This window comes from Leptonychotes weddellii, chromosome 5 (genome assembly GCF_054177405.1).
Source record: "Leptonychotes weddellii isolate Sample4059 chromosome 5, ASM5417740v2, whole genome shotgun sequence".
Lineage (NCBI taxonomy): Eukaryota > Metazoa > Chordata > Mammalia > Carnivora > Phocidae > Leptonychotes > Leptonychotes weddellii.
This window is the reverse complement of record NC_138373.1, coordinates 132,379,024-132,396,942: the sequence shown is the minus strand read 5'-3', so window position 1 is coordinate 132,396,942 and position 17,919 is coordinate 132,379,024. Positions and strand designations below refer to the sequence as shown.

The window sequence follows — 17,919 nt, the reverse complement described above, 5'->3', positions numbered from 1 at the left end:
TCAAAGACGACTCCCCTGACAGCTTGAGAAAAATATACTCTTATGAAACAGATAATCCTTCTCCAGGCTCGCTCTTCTCAGAACACATCCAAGTGGGATCGGGACTCCTGCTGGAAAACGGCCCCTTTATGGTTGTTTAGAAATATTTCTTTTAATTGAGTAAATGACCTCATCATTAGATTCATGAGCATCGGTTTGTCAGAACCCCACTCTCCATGGCATGGACTCAACTCCCACTCTCCAAAGATATTCCTCTGGAAATTTGGAGGCAAATACCGAAGACTCTTTCTAGCTTTTCTTGAGTTGGGAGAGGCCACGTGGAAGCAAAGTCTCATTCAGTTGGTGAAGACCTATTGTATGACTTTAAGCAGACCCTTCCTCTACCAGGACGTCTGTTGCCTTGTGCCTAAAATACGGAGTTGGGTGAAGGTCTGACTCGAATAGTCTGTGCCCGTAATTTGAACGGCTCCACCCCTGCGTAGATTTGTATTGTTGAGCACACAGGTCCCCTTTGGAACCCCAATTTCCTCATCTGTAAAACTGTTATGATAGTAGTTCCAACCTGAACAGGTTGGGATAAAGATGGAATGAGAGAATTACATGAAACACTTAGCATAGACCCCTGCTTACAACAGGTGCTAGATAAACGTTACCTTTCATTAGTAGAGGCCATATGATCATTCTGTGTGCTGCCCAAGCGAGCACAGTCGAGGCCATGTTATCACAACAAAGGTTTACCTATGCGTGGTTTCTATCCTACTTTCATGAAATTAATCAATTTTTATGGGGATGGATGAATCAGGCCAATGGGTCATGGAAGGCCAGGACTCTTACTGTTATAAATTCAGAGGAAATGTTGCTGCGATGAATAATTCTAGTGTTTGATGCAAAACAGTAATTAGGTTCGTAGTGTCCTCTCTGGATTGCTCTGTGTGACCATCCCTGCTGGGAAGGCCAATGCCCCACTGGCAATGGGGTTCTTTTCCTCAACTGTCCTCTGAGCCAGGCAGAGAAAGGTTTAAAAGTAATAATTTTTGACCAACGATGGTAGCAGATTACCGGGTTATGTACTTTCTAGGAGTGTGTGCATGTCGGGGGACATGTTCTATGTCCCAATCAAAATACCGTGGCTGATCCCGATCAAACCCACACTAGCAGAGGACTTTGTGCCAGATGAAAAAGATGGTGACGAGAGAGGCAGAAGAGAAGTGAGGACCGTGGCGCGGGCCAGGACGGGGGGCAGTCCGGCTGCGGTGAAGCTGGCTGGAAACACTGGGAGAGCTGAGTGAGCCTCCGTCTTCTTGTCTGTGAAATCAGGGTAATATGTGTGCAGCCCTCCTCTCATGACCAAATGAAAGGGCTCTGCACAAATCACAGAGCATTCTACAAAGGCAAGGCGCTTGCTAGATTCCAAATGGGCCAAACAAAGAAATACTGAAATATGTCAGTGGAAGTAAGACCTTCCCTGAAAGTCTTTCTTTGAACTTACTTGCCATCAACAGTTGCTTGGTTTGATCGTTTCTCGCCTGAAGCGTTTGTCCTAATTGCTCCTTCACACAACCATTTCTACCTGGAAAGTCAGGACATCAGACTCCCCTTAACCCACTGGCTAGACCCAGGGACTGCCTGGGTGCCAAGCAGGTCTGAAACTGTGTTTGTTTACGTCTCCCTCCATCGGATTAGAAGCTCCCCAGGGCGAAGCCCCTTGCCCACCTCATTTACCAGTGCCTGGTACAGATTATAGTGCTTGGCACGTACTAAGTACTCAACAAATTGTTGACTGAAAGAATATACGGAGACCCTGGGCACTGGAGTGTCACCTGCAGTGAAAATAAACAAATTTTAAAAAGAAGAAATTTTACCCGATTGAGGAAGGCTCTGGTAAATGTTTCAGGAGCCTCCTCTCCTATGCATGCCTTCCCCCTTCCTTCCCTAACCTCCAGGAGGAGAAGGTTGGGTTATTGCTAATCTAGGATACTTCGCAAACCAAAACTGAAAATAACTCCAAAAGCATGTGACATCTTAGGGATACAAAATGCCAATGCCAGGAGATGTTGCTTATAGGAAAGTAAAATACAGTCTCTCAGTTTGCTGTCGTGCAGAAACCGTGGTTCCAGCTGACTGAAATTGCTGCCTAAATGAAGGACTGAGGATCTTCTGGGAAATGCAGGTTCCTAATGGAAGGTTGCGGTTTGAAAAGGTGCCCACACAGTGATTTTTTTTTACATGCCTCTTGACCTAACTGCAGTGGCTACTCTTCCATCATAATCTGTTATATAATTACCATGCGGCTTTGGCTCTGCCTCTTACAAGACTGATTTAAACTTCCCACCTAGACCAGCACCACTGACCTTTTGCTAGAATCTGTGGGGCTTATTGGAATTACACTGGCAGAAGTAGAGAATCCGGTGATTTCAATCAGATTAATCCTGAGAAAATGGGGTTCCTTTGCCTTCCCAGGCTTGTGAGAATTGTCATAAAGCCAACATATGGGATGTGAATGGCTTGAGAAAAATTGAACTTGGTGCCTTAGTGAATGTTTGACCCTAAGTGACTCCCCCCACCTCCCAAATTTTGACCTTTAGCATTGCATATTGGAGCCTGTAGCATTTGAGAAGCTATTTTAGTCCAAATTCTGTGATGGAAATAACAGAAGCTAAGTCTGGATATCGTAAATAAACAAATGAATTTATTAGAAGGATACAGAGTAGCTCACGGAACAGGAGAAGCTGAGGATCTTCATAAAAGTGTCAGGGAAGCTCTAGGAATTCCAGTGTTAGGAATAAGGCAGTTTTCTTTGGCCGATGCTACCAGAGTAAATGATCTGGGACCATTCTGAGTTTTTGTGTCATTTCTCTTGACATCAGAATTCCAGGTCAAGAGCATCTGATAGACCTACTTTCAATCATGTATGCATCCTCCCCTTGGCCAGGTTAAGGGAAGGCACCATGATTGATAGTCATTTCTCCTATCAGGGAAGAGTCCTTCTCCAAAGAAAAATGAAGCCTCTCTGTCCTCAGGCTACTGTGGCACCATGGCTCCCCTTTGGCAGGGGAAGAAGTGGTGTAGTTTTGCAGGGAGAGGTGTGGAGGTGGCTCACACTATTTGTAGCTCACCGTCTTCCGGCTCTACCCCATACCTTCTCTCTCTTCCAAACCATGAATTAGCACACTCGGCATTCCCACACCAGGAGACCATATGCACAATCTGCCATGTGTGAGCAGCTTAGAATTTGGGAGAACAAGAAAAGTGGGCAAGAGGAGTGAGATTGGAGACAGAAGTGGGGATCATGCCCTCCTTTTGAGCTGTCGAGTTGATTTTATGTCTCCTCAGGGCAACATGGTTTTTTAAATTATTATTATTATCTAATTTGAGAGAAACTCAAATTATCTTTCTACTGCAGTACCTTGAGTTTTTTGTGATTTCTTCAATGAGAAAACAAAAATACAGTCATTGTCAATGTTTCTTTAATTCCTTTTTCTAGAACCAACCTTACTATAATTTTTATTACATCGCATAATTAATTATACCATATCTAATTTAACATGTTCTTTTATTGATGAGATAAATTAAAAAAAAATTGAGCATTCCAGAGGAGTGGAAAAAAGTTAATGAGCAGAGAGAGCCCCCTCCCCCACACCCACCCCCCAGGCAACGTGCTCATTTGAATGCTTGCTGACTCTCCAATCCTAGATCCATTCTCTCTTGGGGTTTCCATATGAGTGACCTCTCTGCTGGTAGTAGCTAGCAACTTAAAATACACTCAGGACTTCATCCCAGTGGAACAAAACAACGCCACACTTTAGAGAAGAAATCTCTTCCAATGTTACGCCTGTGCAGGTTCCAATTTGTGGAATATCTAATTCTGTTGTTTTAGAAATATATATGGGCTTGTTTCTCCCTTAAACCCACTTAAAATTTTTTAAAAAGATTTTATTTATTTATCTGAGAGAGAGAGAGAGAGTGGGAGGGTGAGGTAGAGAGAATCTGAAGCAGACTCCATGTTGAGTGCAGAGCCCAAGTCGGGCTTGATCCCACGATCCATGAGATCATGACCTGAGCCCAAACCAAGAGTCAGACGCTCAACCGACTGAACCACCCAGGCACCCTAAACATTTTTTAAACTTTGGTATGTTGTATATAGTTTGGTGAAAAGCTAATAATTGAGTTTGATTCATGTTAGAGCAAATCATTATGTTCATTCGGCTTTTCTCTCTTTTTCCTTTCAGTTCAAATTACCTACTCTAGCACTGCAGATTTCTCTCATGCCTCTGTCACTGTAAGCCACCAAAGCAGAATGGAGCTGATGTTCACTGAACACCTGTCACGTGACAAGCATTTTGACAAGTGTTTTTGCATGTATTATTTCATTTACCCTTGTAGTATCTTCAGTGAACATACATGTTACCCAAGATCCAGAGCAGTTAAAAAAAAGTATCCAGGGTCACAAAACTAGTAATTGATAGGTTCATCTTGGAACCTACATCTGTTTGATTTCAAAACACATTCTTTCCATTCATTGTATAATCTCAAGTAAGATAGGTATCAACTTATCAAGAATTCCTAAGCATCCCAGGAACAAATGCTTGTTACGAGTTCCTGAAGATCAAATGGTGACAGAAAAGATGGCTGAATGGGAGCAGAAAGAATCTTGTATTTGACATATAGTCTCTTGGTTCTCTCTCTCTCTCTTTGGGAGCACCCAGAGGGTGAGTGGACTGAGTACTACTGAGTTCAGTGCTGAGCAAGTTAGGTCAGGAAGAAGGATCACCGAAGGCTGGGGGACCATAAAGTAATTCCAGAAGCTTACAGACTAGACAAAAACAAAACTTTCATTTAAATGGACATTGATTCATTCTTTTGTACAATGTATAATGAATATTTACTGTGTGTATCTGTAGGAGGCCAGGCCATACAAAAATGAGTAAGACATGGTTCTTCCTTCAATGACTTCAGCGTCTATTGGGGAAGAGAGATAAGTTAACAAGCTAGTTAACAAAGGGATAATAGATATATTACCATAGCACTTGGGTGCCCCTTCTATAATCAACATATAGTGGGCACATGCTGATTTTTGAAAATTCATTATCTACTCCATTTAAAAAAAATTTTTTTTAAAGATTTTTATTTATTTATTTGAGAGACCGAGAGAAAGAGCATGAACGAGGGGCGAGGGAGATGGAGAAGCAGACTCCCCGCTGAGCAGGGAGCCTGATGCGGGGCTCGATCCCAGGGCCCCGGGATCATGACCTGAGCAGGAGGCAGACGCTTAACTGACCGAGCCACCCAGGCACCCCTATCTACTCCATTTTTATTTTCTTTTGAAGGATTACATCTCCCTCACTGGAAAGTGTGATGAGACTGTTAAATCTGGGTGCCCTGAGCCCTCTACTCACCCACAAATAGCCACCTGACCAACTTGGAACAAATGTTCACTCCTTAGAATCAAAATCTTGAAAAGAGGATAGTAAGCTAGAAAACAATTCCCCAGAAATGATGGAAGATCATTCATTTTGGGGCAGGGCACGGACAACACTGTTGAACAGCTCCTACACCTATTCTATCCCACCCCCCACCATTTTCTATCCATTTCTGAGTCTTCTGGTCTATTCTGAGGGTTGATAGAAATATTCCCAATAAATTTCCATTATTAAACAATAAAAGATCCCCTTGATGAGATATGGGTTGTTGGGGGAGGGTGGAAAGCAGGAAGACCAGTTAGGAAACTACCGCAGGAATTCAGGTGAAAGATGGTGACAGATTGAACTCAGTGGCTGGAGAAATGAGAAGGCGAAGATGGATTCCAGACTCAGAGAAGACAGAGCTAGTTGGACCTGGTGACTACAGATGTGGAAAGCCAGGAATATGAACAGTAGGATGAGGAGATTTTCAGTGAAACAGAGTAGGACAGCTCCTGTCACCTCTTTTCTGTTGGTCTAGAGGGTACATTCTGAGTCAGCCTCGGTTTTGGCAGCATTTTCTTACTCGCTAAGGCTGTCTTCTTCTCACTCCATCCTCCCAACCCTGGGATGAATATCATTTCCTCTTAAAAAAAAAAAATCCTCCCCATTATCTAGAAATCTTGGCAAGGACACCAAATTCCTCTTTTCATCTTATCTCCTAAGCCCTGGGGGTACATGTTCAGTAGATTCTTAGAAACAGTCCTGGATGGCACGTAGTAGTCTAACATCAACAAGCAAACTGTAATGATGACTATATGTCACAAGCATACTTACTATATTTGTGATCCCATTTACATTCTCATCTCTGCAACCACAGCCCACGTAGTTCACACAGCCTCACCTATGGGGATTCCCAGACTGCTCTGTGCCTACAGGCTTTGCTACAGAGGAAGGGTATTCAAGTGCTTGTGGTCATGTGGAAAGAATCCAACAGCACTTGGGTGTGCAGAGTTGGACTCGATGGACTGTCCTGTCCCTTCCAAAGGGACAGGCAGATGGCAACCTTTGTTGAGTCAGTGCCCTCTCTGCCTGCCTGTCCTTTGTACCAGTCTTTTGGACCAATAAATACAGTGACACCCATAACTACAACCTCTTATCTGCAGGAAAATAAACCAGTAGGAAGTTGTGCAAGACACACAACATCTACAAGAACTAAGGACTTCTCTGTCCCTAGAAAGGCCCTAAGCCCTGGATTTGGGGAGGCTCACTTTTGAGATGGAAAAGACGAATCGATAATAGCTCTAGTTGGATCTTTCTCTAGTTTCTCTTATTGGAAGATACGTTGGAACTTGAGTATCTTCAAACTAACAAACAAACAAAGGTAACTAGCATTTCCACAAACATGTTAGTGGTACTTGAAATATCCCATTATTTCCTGGGCTATCTTCTGAAAAATAAAAGCAAGGGTTTGGTGTGTTCCAGTAGCTTTCAGAAGCCCAGCATTTTCAAAACCGTATTATTGAATAGCTCCCATATTTAATGCTAAGTAAACAACATGCTACAGACACCCAGATTATAAAGGAAATCTTGATGGATGGGAGAAGGAAAAGAACAATGTCTCATGTACAATTTATGCTCCAAGGCAATTTCTGCTAGATGATTAGATTATTGTATTTGTTACAGCTTGATCACCTGTATTTCATTTCAAACAAATTTTCTTCAGTCTCTCTGCCAACAAAGCACATTTGATAGAAATGCCTCAAAATCAATTTATACTACTTTACCAGTTTTATGCATTTTAAATTTAAGGAAACAACAATTAGGATATTTGCAATGATGAAAAGAACTCCATTAAGCTGCCACAAATGTCAAAAGTTCCTGGCTATGCTAACGCTTATGTAATTGTTCTGGAAACCCCACGCACCGGAATAGACCTACAACACTAGGCATGACTCACTGAATATTTCTATGCACATAGAAATTTAGAGCATCTCTCTAAAATGCTCTCCAGTTGGGAAAAAGACAAAACATAAAAACTCCCAGAGAACATGTGGGTTCCCCAATTTCCAAATGGTCCTCATTTCTTCTCGTGACTTTATTCCCAAGTTTGTTTTTGGAGAAGTGGTGGCTGGTAGCATATGACTGGTGTCCTAATCCCCTGAGCAGTGTCAAGGAAGATGACATAATGCCATGAAGGACTCAGCAGTATGGGTGGGCCTGGGCCCACAAAGTCAAGGCTCACTAGCAACATATATTCTGATCGTTTCTGTTGGACGCCTTGCGCAAGTCCAAATTCTTACGGGGAATTTACAAGAGCTTATGGCATACCTGTGTCCTCAAAAGCCGATGTGTGGTGGTACTTTTAATACCGAGGTAACGCATTCATCATTTGCAGTAGTCGCGGCATTGGGAATTCACTCAGTGGTGAACCAAACCAGTTTTATGGATGGGAAGGTTCTGAGGGCAGTTCCGCCAGGCAGTTGAAACAGGCTGTCGACGGGAGTTTTTGTTTGGGCAGGGAAGAGGCAGGTCAGCCATTTGGAGGCCATTGGCAGGCCACCCCAAGAGGAGGAATCTGGCAGGCAATTGCCATCGATGGACCAAACAGCCCGGAGTGAGCCCCAAGGCCAAGGACAGGGCTTGAGAAGAGACCCCAAGTGCTGGGGAGGGCTTAAAAGAAAAGGCAGAATTCCGATTTCAGAGAAACTTAGAGGTGAAATGTGGAAGAATGACCGAGACAAACTCAGTTGGTAGGACTGGAACACCAGGGAGAGCCTGGAATAGGAATAAGGTGGGCACCTCACAGCCGTAATGCAGGAGCTCAGAACAGACTCCAAACAAAGCCCAGCTGACTGGAGAATGAGCGAGGTGGACTTGCGTATCCTCCACCCATGAGCAGGCTTGGGCCCAGTACCTGGGCTGGGGCTGCGCTGCAGGTGGGGCCCTGCGGCAGCCGAAGGTCGAGCCTGAATCAGGGCGGGGCGCCAGGCAGATGGTGGGGCACCACCCACACCAAAGTCCTTGTGGCCCCTAGCCCTTTTGTTTTCACAACTTCAGTCCCGTCTTTTTTTTGTTTTTTTTTGAACTTTTAAGATATACTCTCTCAGCATCTTTTTTTTTTTTAAGGTTTTATTTATTTGACAGAGAGAGAGCACAAGCATGGGGGAGCTGCAGGCAGAGGGAGATGCAGGCTTCCCGCTGAGCGGGGAGCCGGATTCGGGACTCGATTCCAGGACCCCGGGATCATGACTTGAGCCGAAGGCAGATGCTTAACCGACTGAGCCACCCAGGCGCCCCTCTCTCAGCAACTTTCAAATATACAATACAGTATTATTAACTGGGGTCATCATGCTGTACATGATCTCCCCATGACTTATTTATTTTATAACTGGAAGTTTGTGCCCTTTTTGCAACCTGAAATTCACAGCCCAAACTCCTCAGGCTGCTCATCTTTCAGGATCCAGTTCAAAGAGCATCTTCTGTGTGAAACCCTTCCTGGCTTCTCTGGGTTCCAGGAACACTTTATACAACTCTCTGTTGTGACACTTAATACTTGTCCTGTTTTTCTTTACCCATCTCTCTCCCAACTAGCCTTCAAATTTCTTGCCAAATGAGTCTTGGCATCTCCTCAGCCCAGCATAGTACCAGCACACTGTAAGAGCTCAGTAAATATTTGATGATAAATAAATGGGGTGAACAAGTATTTATTAAATCCAAATCGATCAACTGATAAGGTAATGAATGAAGTAATTGTTAACAATTCCATATATTGACAAAAACCACAAAATATTAATAGTCGCTAACATTTGTGCACTGTTTGCTGACTGTCCTGGGCTTCTATGCTCCATCCTTCACGTAGATTATCTTATTTCATCCTCACAACTACCCAAGATGTAAGTGCTATTATAACACCCATTATACAGATAAGAAAATGGAGGCATTATGCTAACATTTTTAAGAACTGGATCTCGGGGCACCTGGGTGGCTCAGTTGGTTAGGCGACTGCCTTCAGCTCAGGTCATGATCCTGGAGTCCCGGGATCGAGTCCCGCATCGGGCTCCCTGCTCGGCGGGGAGTCTGCTTCTCCCTCTGAGCCTCCCCCCTCTCATGTGCTGTCTCTCATTCTCTCTGTCTCAAATAAATAAATAAAATCTTTAAAAAAAAAAAAAAGAACTGGATCTCATCTGGGATCTGTATATTCTACTCAGCAATAGAATTCCTCATTCCTTGGGCCTTCCACTTGCCACAGGGGATGTGGTGGCTCTTGACAGTTGGGAGGAAGGTGTGATCAGGCTCTGCTTGTCTCTCTGCTTCCCTCCTTCTTCCCCGTGTCTTCCATTAACAAGGAAATGATGTCCCATGCAGTCCTACTGGCAAGTGCCACATTGGAAAGCGCCTTTCCTGATGGGTAAAGCCTCACTGGAATTGGCCAGAGTTCCCTACTCCTCTTTTGAGTTCTTTCCCTTGCTAGCTGTAAGGTGTAGGATGTGGTGGAAATTGAAGTGAAATGACAAGGAGTTTTCCGCTGCGTCTGAAATTTACGTATCTACCTTGTTGTGAGGACTACACAGGACTTTACATACCTTACCCTCTTCAGTCCTTACCCTACCCTGTGAAGCAGGTTTCTTCATCCCTCAGCATACATGGGAGCCACCTGAGATTCCCAGAGGTTTAGCAATTTGCCTAATGTCCTAGAAGCTAGAAGCAGAGCCAGGATTTGAACCTCCAATCTGATGCAACTCAGCAAATATCTATGGATCACCTCTGTTTGGATGCGCCATCCCCTTCCCACACAGCATGTGGCCACCAGTACCCGTTAATGTCGAGGACGTGGCCATAATCACCGTCTCTGGCTATTGGTCAGGGTATCCTTTAAAGCATGTCACGGAGGCAGTTTTTTAATCGACCTATTTAAAAAGTCACAGTGCTAAAAAATAAAAAAAAGTCACAGTGCTTGCTGCAGCAGCACGTACACTAAAATTGGACCTGTACAGGGAAGATTAGCGTGGCCCCTGGACAAGGATGGCACACAAACTCATGAAACGTCCATATTGTTTCAAAGAGTGCACTTGCTGTGGTGAGCACTGGGTGCTGTGTGGAAGTGTTCAATAACCATACTGTACTCCTGAAACTAATATTACACTGTATGTTAACTAACTGGAATTAAAATAAAAACTTTAAGAAAGTCACAAAGATCCAATTCATCGGTGGAAAATTAGCAAAAATTCGAGACTGAAGCCATGGATGACAGTGGGTAAGATGAGCAGCGTCTCTAGTTAGAAAAACCCCACATCTCTCTCCTGACTTCTGCCCTTCTTTTGTGCTCGCTGGCAGCTCCCGGGCTCCTAGTTTACATGCAGGCACTTCTGTTGACCTGTTCATGATGGGTGGTGATAAGCTCTTACGAAATGATGCACCAGTGGGAGAGAGCAGATCCAGAGTCCACGCCCGCACTGCTTGCTTTGTGAAATTCCAGACTGTTTAATCGGCTCTACCTCAGCCTAAGAACTCCGGATTCCATTTTTCTTAATGACTTTCTCCTCCTTAAATGCCTACACAGTTATCTTTGAAGAAGGAGAAAAAGAATAGATGAATCACTTGCAGGAAACAGGGGGCAGAGACATGTGGTTGGAACGGCAGATGGCTGTGTGTGTGGGCACATCGCTGTCTCTGTTGTTCCTTCCACCACCCTCTGGAAATGAAGCCTTTGGAAGAGTACATTCATTCCAGAGTGGGGGCTGCGCCCGCTTTCAGGTGCTGACATGCAAACCCACATCCACACGGCTTCTTCTCAGACATCGGAACTCCGGGGAGAGTAGAAAACTCAGGCTCTGGCCCAGATTGGACCATTCATCCTCTCCTCCAAGTTTTGACATTAAACCTTCTAAAGATAAAGTAATAAGCTACATACAATTAGTGGCAACGGATTTCTCATGCTGTCTTTTTTGTCCTGCAGGATATGAAGTAAGTACATAAATATTCTTCCTATGTGTCACAGCGCAAGCTCCTGACCTCATAAGGGATTGGCAAACGCCTATAGGGAAGCTAGAGGGAGATTTACATTCAGATAAAATAGGCATTAACCAGGAGAACACGAAACTGTTCTTGGTGGGGCTTTTGGTGGTGGGGGCGTGAAAAGGACATAAAGATAGTGTCCATGTGTTACTCCCCTTAACAAGTTAGCTTCCTGCTGTATGTATGGAGATGTCACCAACTGTGGTTGTTTCACTTGGATAACTGAAATAAGTTTCTAGAATCCCAAGTATTCAAGAGAACACACAGTTTGATACACTGTTTTTCAGAAGGCTTCATGGAGGCCCTCCTGTCACTTCTACATAAATTCCCAAGTGTCATCTGGATGTATATGCTAAGATAAGTAATTGTTATTTTATTTTTAGATGTATGAAACTCACTTCACTGACAGACTCTTAAGAGAGTCCTCAGTCACTGCCATCTGCCCTCCCTACCGTAGACACATATGCTACAGGACCTTGTTGTAAGCACACAAATGTGCAGAAAGATAAGAGTTTGTCACCTTTTTCCTTGGTGCATTAGAAGTTTTGGTAAAATATGCATCTAGAAGTCGAAATATATTCCTGAGCACAAATTACATACTATCTGGAAACAAAGCACTGAGATTAGCAGTTTTAAAATTAATGAACACTCCTTTAAAAATTAACGTTATAATACAAATCATCTGATCAAGAATGAGTAAACTCAGTCCAGAAACCAATCTGAATAGCCATAAAAAATATTTCATCAATCATAAATCCCATTAATAATAGAATTTCTACCCCTATACTCATTACGATTTGATGACTCATTTATCTGAAAGTCGTTCATCTTAACCTTCACGAAAGCACTAATTCTTGAATCCTGAAATGCTTTAAAATTATCTTCCGTAATTTTAAAACATGACCATACTGGACTAATTTTTGTGCCTTTCAACATCCCCCCAGTCCCACCTGATCCCTGGGCTTCAGCCTCCTCCTGAATGGACAGACTCCTGAGGGTGCAGCTTTGGAAAGACCACATCTCACCTGCTGCATCAGTAGCCAGGGGCTCCAGGACCCAGGTCTGAGCTGATGAGGCTCTTGGACCTTATGGATGGCCAATCCCCTCCCACATCTTCCAGGCAGCTCAGCACCATCTCCCTCCTGGTGAACTGCTTCAAGGTAACTTGTAGGACAAGCAAGGAAGTTCGCAAATTTCTTTGTGAAGTATTATCAGTTCCTTAACACACCACCTGGTATCTGCATTCCTTCCTTCCTGGCTTTATCTCTTTTTCTCTCATTTTTTGAAGTCTTGGGATTGCACCTTCCAACACAGTCTTAACAAGAGATCTTTGCCTCAGGTTTTATTTTTTAGATAATTTGACTAAGACAATGAGTTTTTTAAAAATCACATGTTATATCTTCAATCTGGCCTCCTGCCTACAGTCTGTTTTCTTCCCAGTTAGAATGATGAATGGAGATCTATAATCCCTGTTAAGGTTAACTAGAGCTGCTCCAGTGAAATGTCTCTGGGTTGAGAATATGCTTCCTAAATCTCATCTAACTTTCCTCTAAGTGAGTTTTTTTCTCACCAAAATAGGATTGGATATAGTAGCTCTTTGCTCAGATTGACTGCTTCTGCCCAGCTTGGTGTGGAGAACCAGGACAACAGACAGTGGCCTTTCCTATATCCACCCTGCTATTTACAAACCTACCTCCTGATTGCCGTTTTATTGTCTCTGATGCTATCTTCTACCTTCATGGAGTCCTTACCTCCCTTCTCACTTACAGCGAATTCCTCCTATGTACTCGTGATAAAGCCAGTTCAAAGTAATATTCAAAATCCCTTTGACTCGGGATATTCTGTTTTGTGTAAAATATGTGTCTTTTAATCAGCAGCTAAACAGCATCAGCTGCCAAGAGCAAGGTGGTACGTGGGGATTGTAAACAAGGCACTTCGGTGTCACAAGTCTTTCCCAGACTGAGAAAGAGAAGTCAACGGACTTTTTCACTTCTCTGTTTAATGGGCCAGATCATCTCTCATGGAGGGGGCTGGGGGTGGGGATAAACGCTTTTAGATATTTGGTAGTATCACTCTTTCCGCCTGAGCAGGAGGAGGGTACTGTGAATGCCTGGAGAGTATATTAAGGCTGTTATTTTAATGAGTTCAAATTCCTTAGAAGGTTTGCATAGATAATAATGGTTGAGGCAGAGTTTAAGACAAACAACCCTTCTGGGATTAAAACTAAACAAAAACCGGGGCTCCTTAACCCTGAGCAATTCTAAGGAGTGAGAGCAGTTTTAATTACAGCATGAGATTTAGAATGAGTTGAGAAGGAAAAGTCAGGCATCAGGGAGTTTTGTATCAAAATGTGCTTTGGGATTATCCAGTGCCTCTACATGTTTTCTGTTCGAAACCAATGATTGAGGGATGCTTGGGTGGCTCCGTTGGTTAAGTGTCTGCCTTCAGCTCAGGTCATGATTCCGGGGTCCTGGGGTCGAGCCCCGTGTTGGGCTCCCTGGTCAGCAGGGAGTTTGCTTTTCTTGCTTCTCCTTCTGCCCCTCCCTTGCTCTCTCTGACAAATAAATAAATAAAATCTTAAAAAAAAAAAAAGAATTTATTCTGCAGATATACTCACGCGTAAAGGGGATAAATGTGTAGAAGACTGTATTCATTGCAGTCACTACTTGCAATAGCAAAAAAGATTCTGCACAACCTCAGTACCCATCAATAGTTAGGATCAGGTAAATAAATGATGCGTGCCCACACAATGGAATACTATGTAGCCATTAACACGAATGAGGAAGCTCTATGTTTTCTGATATGAACCCATCTCCAAAATGTGTTCAGTGAAAAAATCAAACTGCACCCCTGTGTGTTTAGTCTGCCACAATTTTGTAATGAGAACATCAGTAATACTAAATGTATACGCTTATATATGTGTAGACTCTCTCTGGGCAGCTACACAAAAACTAGTTAACAGTGGCTGCCTCTAGGGAGAACTAGGTAGCTAGGAGAGCCTACCTTTACTATATATCCCTTCTTTCCTTTGGAATTTTATTCCATGCACAAGTTATTACCTGTCCATATATAACTCAATAATGCTTTATTCTTTAAGAGAAGAAAAAACTCTGTAACACGTGCAGACATCTGAAAGAGGGCTCTCATCTAATGCATGGGAAAACTACATTCTGTAGTTCCAAGTCTGCTGACGGTAGCATACCCATTGTTGTTTTTTTAAAAGAGACTTTACTTTTTAGGGCAGCTTTAGGCTTATAGCAAAACTGACCAGGAAGCACAGAGATTTTTTTTTTTAATATATATATATATCCCATCCCCACACATACACAGCCTCCCCATTATCCACATCCAGGACCAGCATGGTACATTTATCATAATTGATGAGCTTATACTGACACATCATTATCACCCAAAGGTCATAGTTTATGTAAGGGTTCACTCTTGATGGTATACAGTGTATGGATTTTGACAAATGTACAATGACATGTATTCACCATTGCAGTATCATACACAATAGTTTCACAGCAATAAAAATCCCCTGTGTCCCTCCAGTTCATCCCTCCCTCCCTCTAACCTTGGGCAGTCACTTGATTTATTATCTCCATAGTTTTGCCTTTTCAAGAGTGTCCTATAGTTGGAATCACAGACTATGTAGCCTTTTCAGATGGGCTTCTTTCACTTAGCAATATGCTAAGTTTCTCCCATGTCCTTTCATGGCCTGATAGCTCATTTCTTTTTAGTGCTGAATAATATTCCATTGGATGAACCACAGTTTGTTTATCCATTCACCAACTCGAGGACATCTTGGTTGCCTCCAAAGTTTTGGAAATTTAGAACAAAGCCCCTATAAACATCCGTGTGCAGGTTTTTGTGTGAACACGTTTTCAACTTTTTGGGTAAATACTAAGGAGGGTGATTGCCGGATCATACGACCAGAGTATGTCTAATTTTGTTAAGAAGTTGCCAAACTGTCTTCTAGAGTGATTGCACCATTTTGCATTCCCACTAGCAATATATGAGAGTTTCTGTTGTTCCACATCCTCACCAGCTTTTGGTGTTGTCAGTACTGTTCTGGATTTGGGCCATTCTAATAGGTTGCTAGTGGTATCTCATTGTTGATTCAACTCACATTTCCCTGATGACACTGGATGTGAAGAATCTTTTCATATGCCATCTGTAGATCTTCTTTGGTAGGTATCCATTAAGATCTTTGGTCCATTTTTAATCAGGTTGGTTTATTTTCTTTTTCTTTTTTTTTTTTTTAAGATTTTATTTATTTGAGAGAGAGAGAATGAGAGAGAGAGCATGAGATGGGGGAGGGTCAGAGGGAGAAGCAGACTCCCCGCCGAGCAGGGAGCCCGATGCGGGACTCAATCCAGGGACTCCAGGATCATGACCTGAGCCGAAGGCAGTCGCTTAACCAACTGAGCCACCCAGGCGCCCAGGTTGGTTCATTTTCTTACCACTGAGTTTCAAGAGTTAGGTAACAGTCCTTTACCAGATGTGTCTTTTGTAAATATTTTCTCCCAGTCTGTGGCTTCCACATTTTTTTTTAAAGAATTGAATGTAAACTTTGAAGACTGAAACAGAAATTATCAAATGGCTAAGTTCGTAACAAATGGATAAACTTTTATTATTTTCCCTTTATAACTGATTCTTTGTTGTTAGCACTGCCATGTTTCTAGATGTTTCCTGGAGCCTTTGTAGTAAAGCAATCTAACAACTAATGGACGAGCAGGTGTAAATGCAGACTATGATACTATGGTATTTCAACTGCCCTTAAAATATGATCTAATTTGTGTAAGGATTAAAAATTCTTCTTCTTCTGTAATTTGTAATCTCTCAATTTCTTCATGAGGAATTTTACCAGTAAGCTTTCCAAGAAGTTCACGTTAAAAGAGAATAAATGAATTAGAATAATTTACTGTACCAGAGCAAGTATTTCATTAGAGAGAATTTATCATTTATTACTTAGGTGAAGGTACCTCAGGAAGTAGCATATATTATCTTCTCTTTATGTGTTCCTGGCATGTCTCCTCACTCTATCACTCTGTAACCATTTAGTTGCCATATATAAAGTGAAGGACTCTGGATGGGTGGACTCTCACGTCAGTCATCTAACATGACCATCCTTTTGGATCTAGAATTTTGAACTGTCCTCATAGCATGCCAGATGCTACCTTTGTAATATTCTCTCTTATGTCACAATCCCATGTGTGGAGGGGAGTGTCTCCATGTGATTTATCTTTTTATCCCTCAGAATACCTTGCATCAACTCGCAGGTATATTGAGCATGGATTTTTTAAAAGGTAGAAGACAAAGTGATTTTGGCAAAATTTAAAGCATTTTCAGTCTGTAGTGCTTTCTGTGATAGACGCCCGTGTTACTTTTCCAAAGAGAAGAGAGAGTTCCGGTGTGGTCCAGGGCAGTGAATTGGAGAGTTAGTTCTGAGAAAGGGTCAGGTGGCAGATGGAAAAGGCATGACCAGGTGCCCTTAGCTTTGAGGACAGACTCCAAGACCTAGAAGGCGAGCACAATCTGAAAGCCTTATCCCAACTCTCCACTTAAGTGACCATGTGTAACTCCATCTCTGAACATCGATGCTCCCCACCCCCACTGCTGCAAGAGGAACCATAGGAGTAACACTCCTTAAACTCTTGTTTGTAATGAAAAACAATGAGGTGACAGACTTTCTTTACAAAATGTCACTTTTGCAACCAAACATGTTGCTGTGACATTTTCACCCTAAAGGTGATGGACCCTTTTATCAGAAATACTACTTCCTGGGTGGTGAGCACCTGAAACTTCTGCAGCCTCCTCCCTCCGTGGAGTGTTTCTGAGGCTTTCACTCAGCTTTCTGCTTTTCTGTGGGGCTGGAAAATTTTTTTTAAGTAGGCTCCACGACAGGGCTTGCACTCACGACTCTGTCACGACCTGAGCTGAGATCAAGAGTCAGACGCGTAACCAACTGAGCCACCCAGGCGCCTTGTGAGGCTGGAATTTTTATAACAAAAAGTAAGAGGCAAAAGGCAGTTTTTCTCCTGGAGCAGAATTATACCACTGGCATTTAGAGTAACACTGTCCCCTCTTTCCTGCCTACAATTATAAGCATCTCACATACCTCCCTATGTGAGGTAAGGTAAGTATTGTCATCTTCTATTAATAGGGAGGGATTCTGAGTCACAGAAGGGCTAAGTGATTTTTCTAGCCCCAGAAATAAGAGGAATAAAACGAAACAGGATGATGAGTACGTTATTTTAGGAACGTGGTGGTAGCATCATTTTCATGGACAATTGCAACTGCTTCCTAATTGGCTTTCCTGCCCCTGGTTTTTCTCCCCCCTGCAGTCTACTCACCTCTTTGTTATCAGAATCATATTCTGAAGTCATGTCACACCCTTGTATAAATATCTTTGATGACTTCTCGCTGCCTAATGAAAAATTCCGAACTCCTTAGCATAGCATCTGAAGTCCATTTCCATCGGGCTTTAAACTACCTTTCT

At 42.8% G+C, this 17,919-nt stretch overlaps 2 long non-coding RNA genes and 1 other non-coding gene across 4 annotated transcripts in view; 2 read left to right on the top strand and 1 right to left on the bottom strand.

Moving 5' to 3' along the window:
- The window catches only part of LOC145721860 (uncharacterized), a 55,761-nt gene that overhangs the window by 28,880 nt on the left and 8,962 nt on the right, over positions 1-17,919 (bottom strand). The window lies entirely within an intron of this gene.
- Positions 10,353-10,459, top strand: LOC115942869 (U6 spliceosomal RNA). The gene has a single exon (XR_004077451.1). It is a non-coding gene; the product is annotated as a U6 spliceosomal RNA (small nuclear RNA).
- Positions 11,668-15,194, top strand: LOC115942868 (uncharacterized). Its single transcript, XR_004077450.2, has 2 exons — positions 11,668-12,577; positions 12,996-15,194. It is a non-coding gene; the product is annotated as an uncharacterized LOC115942868 (long non-coding RNA).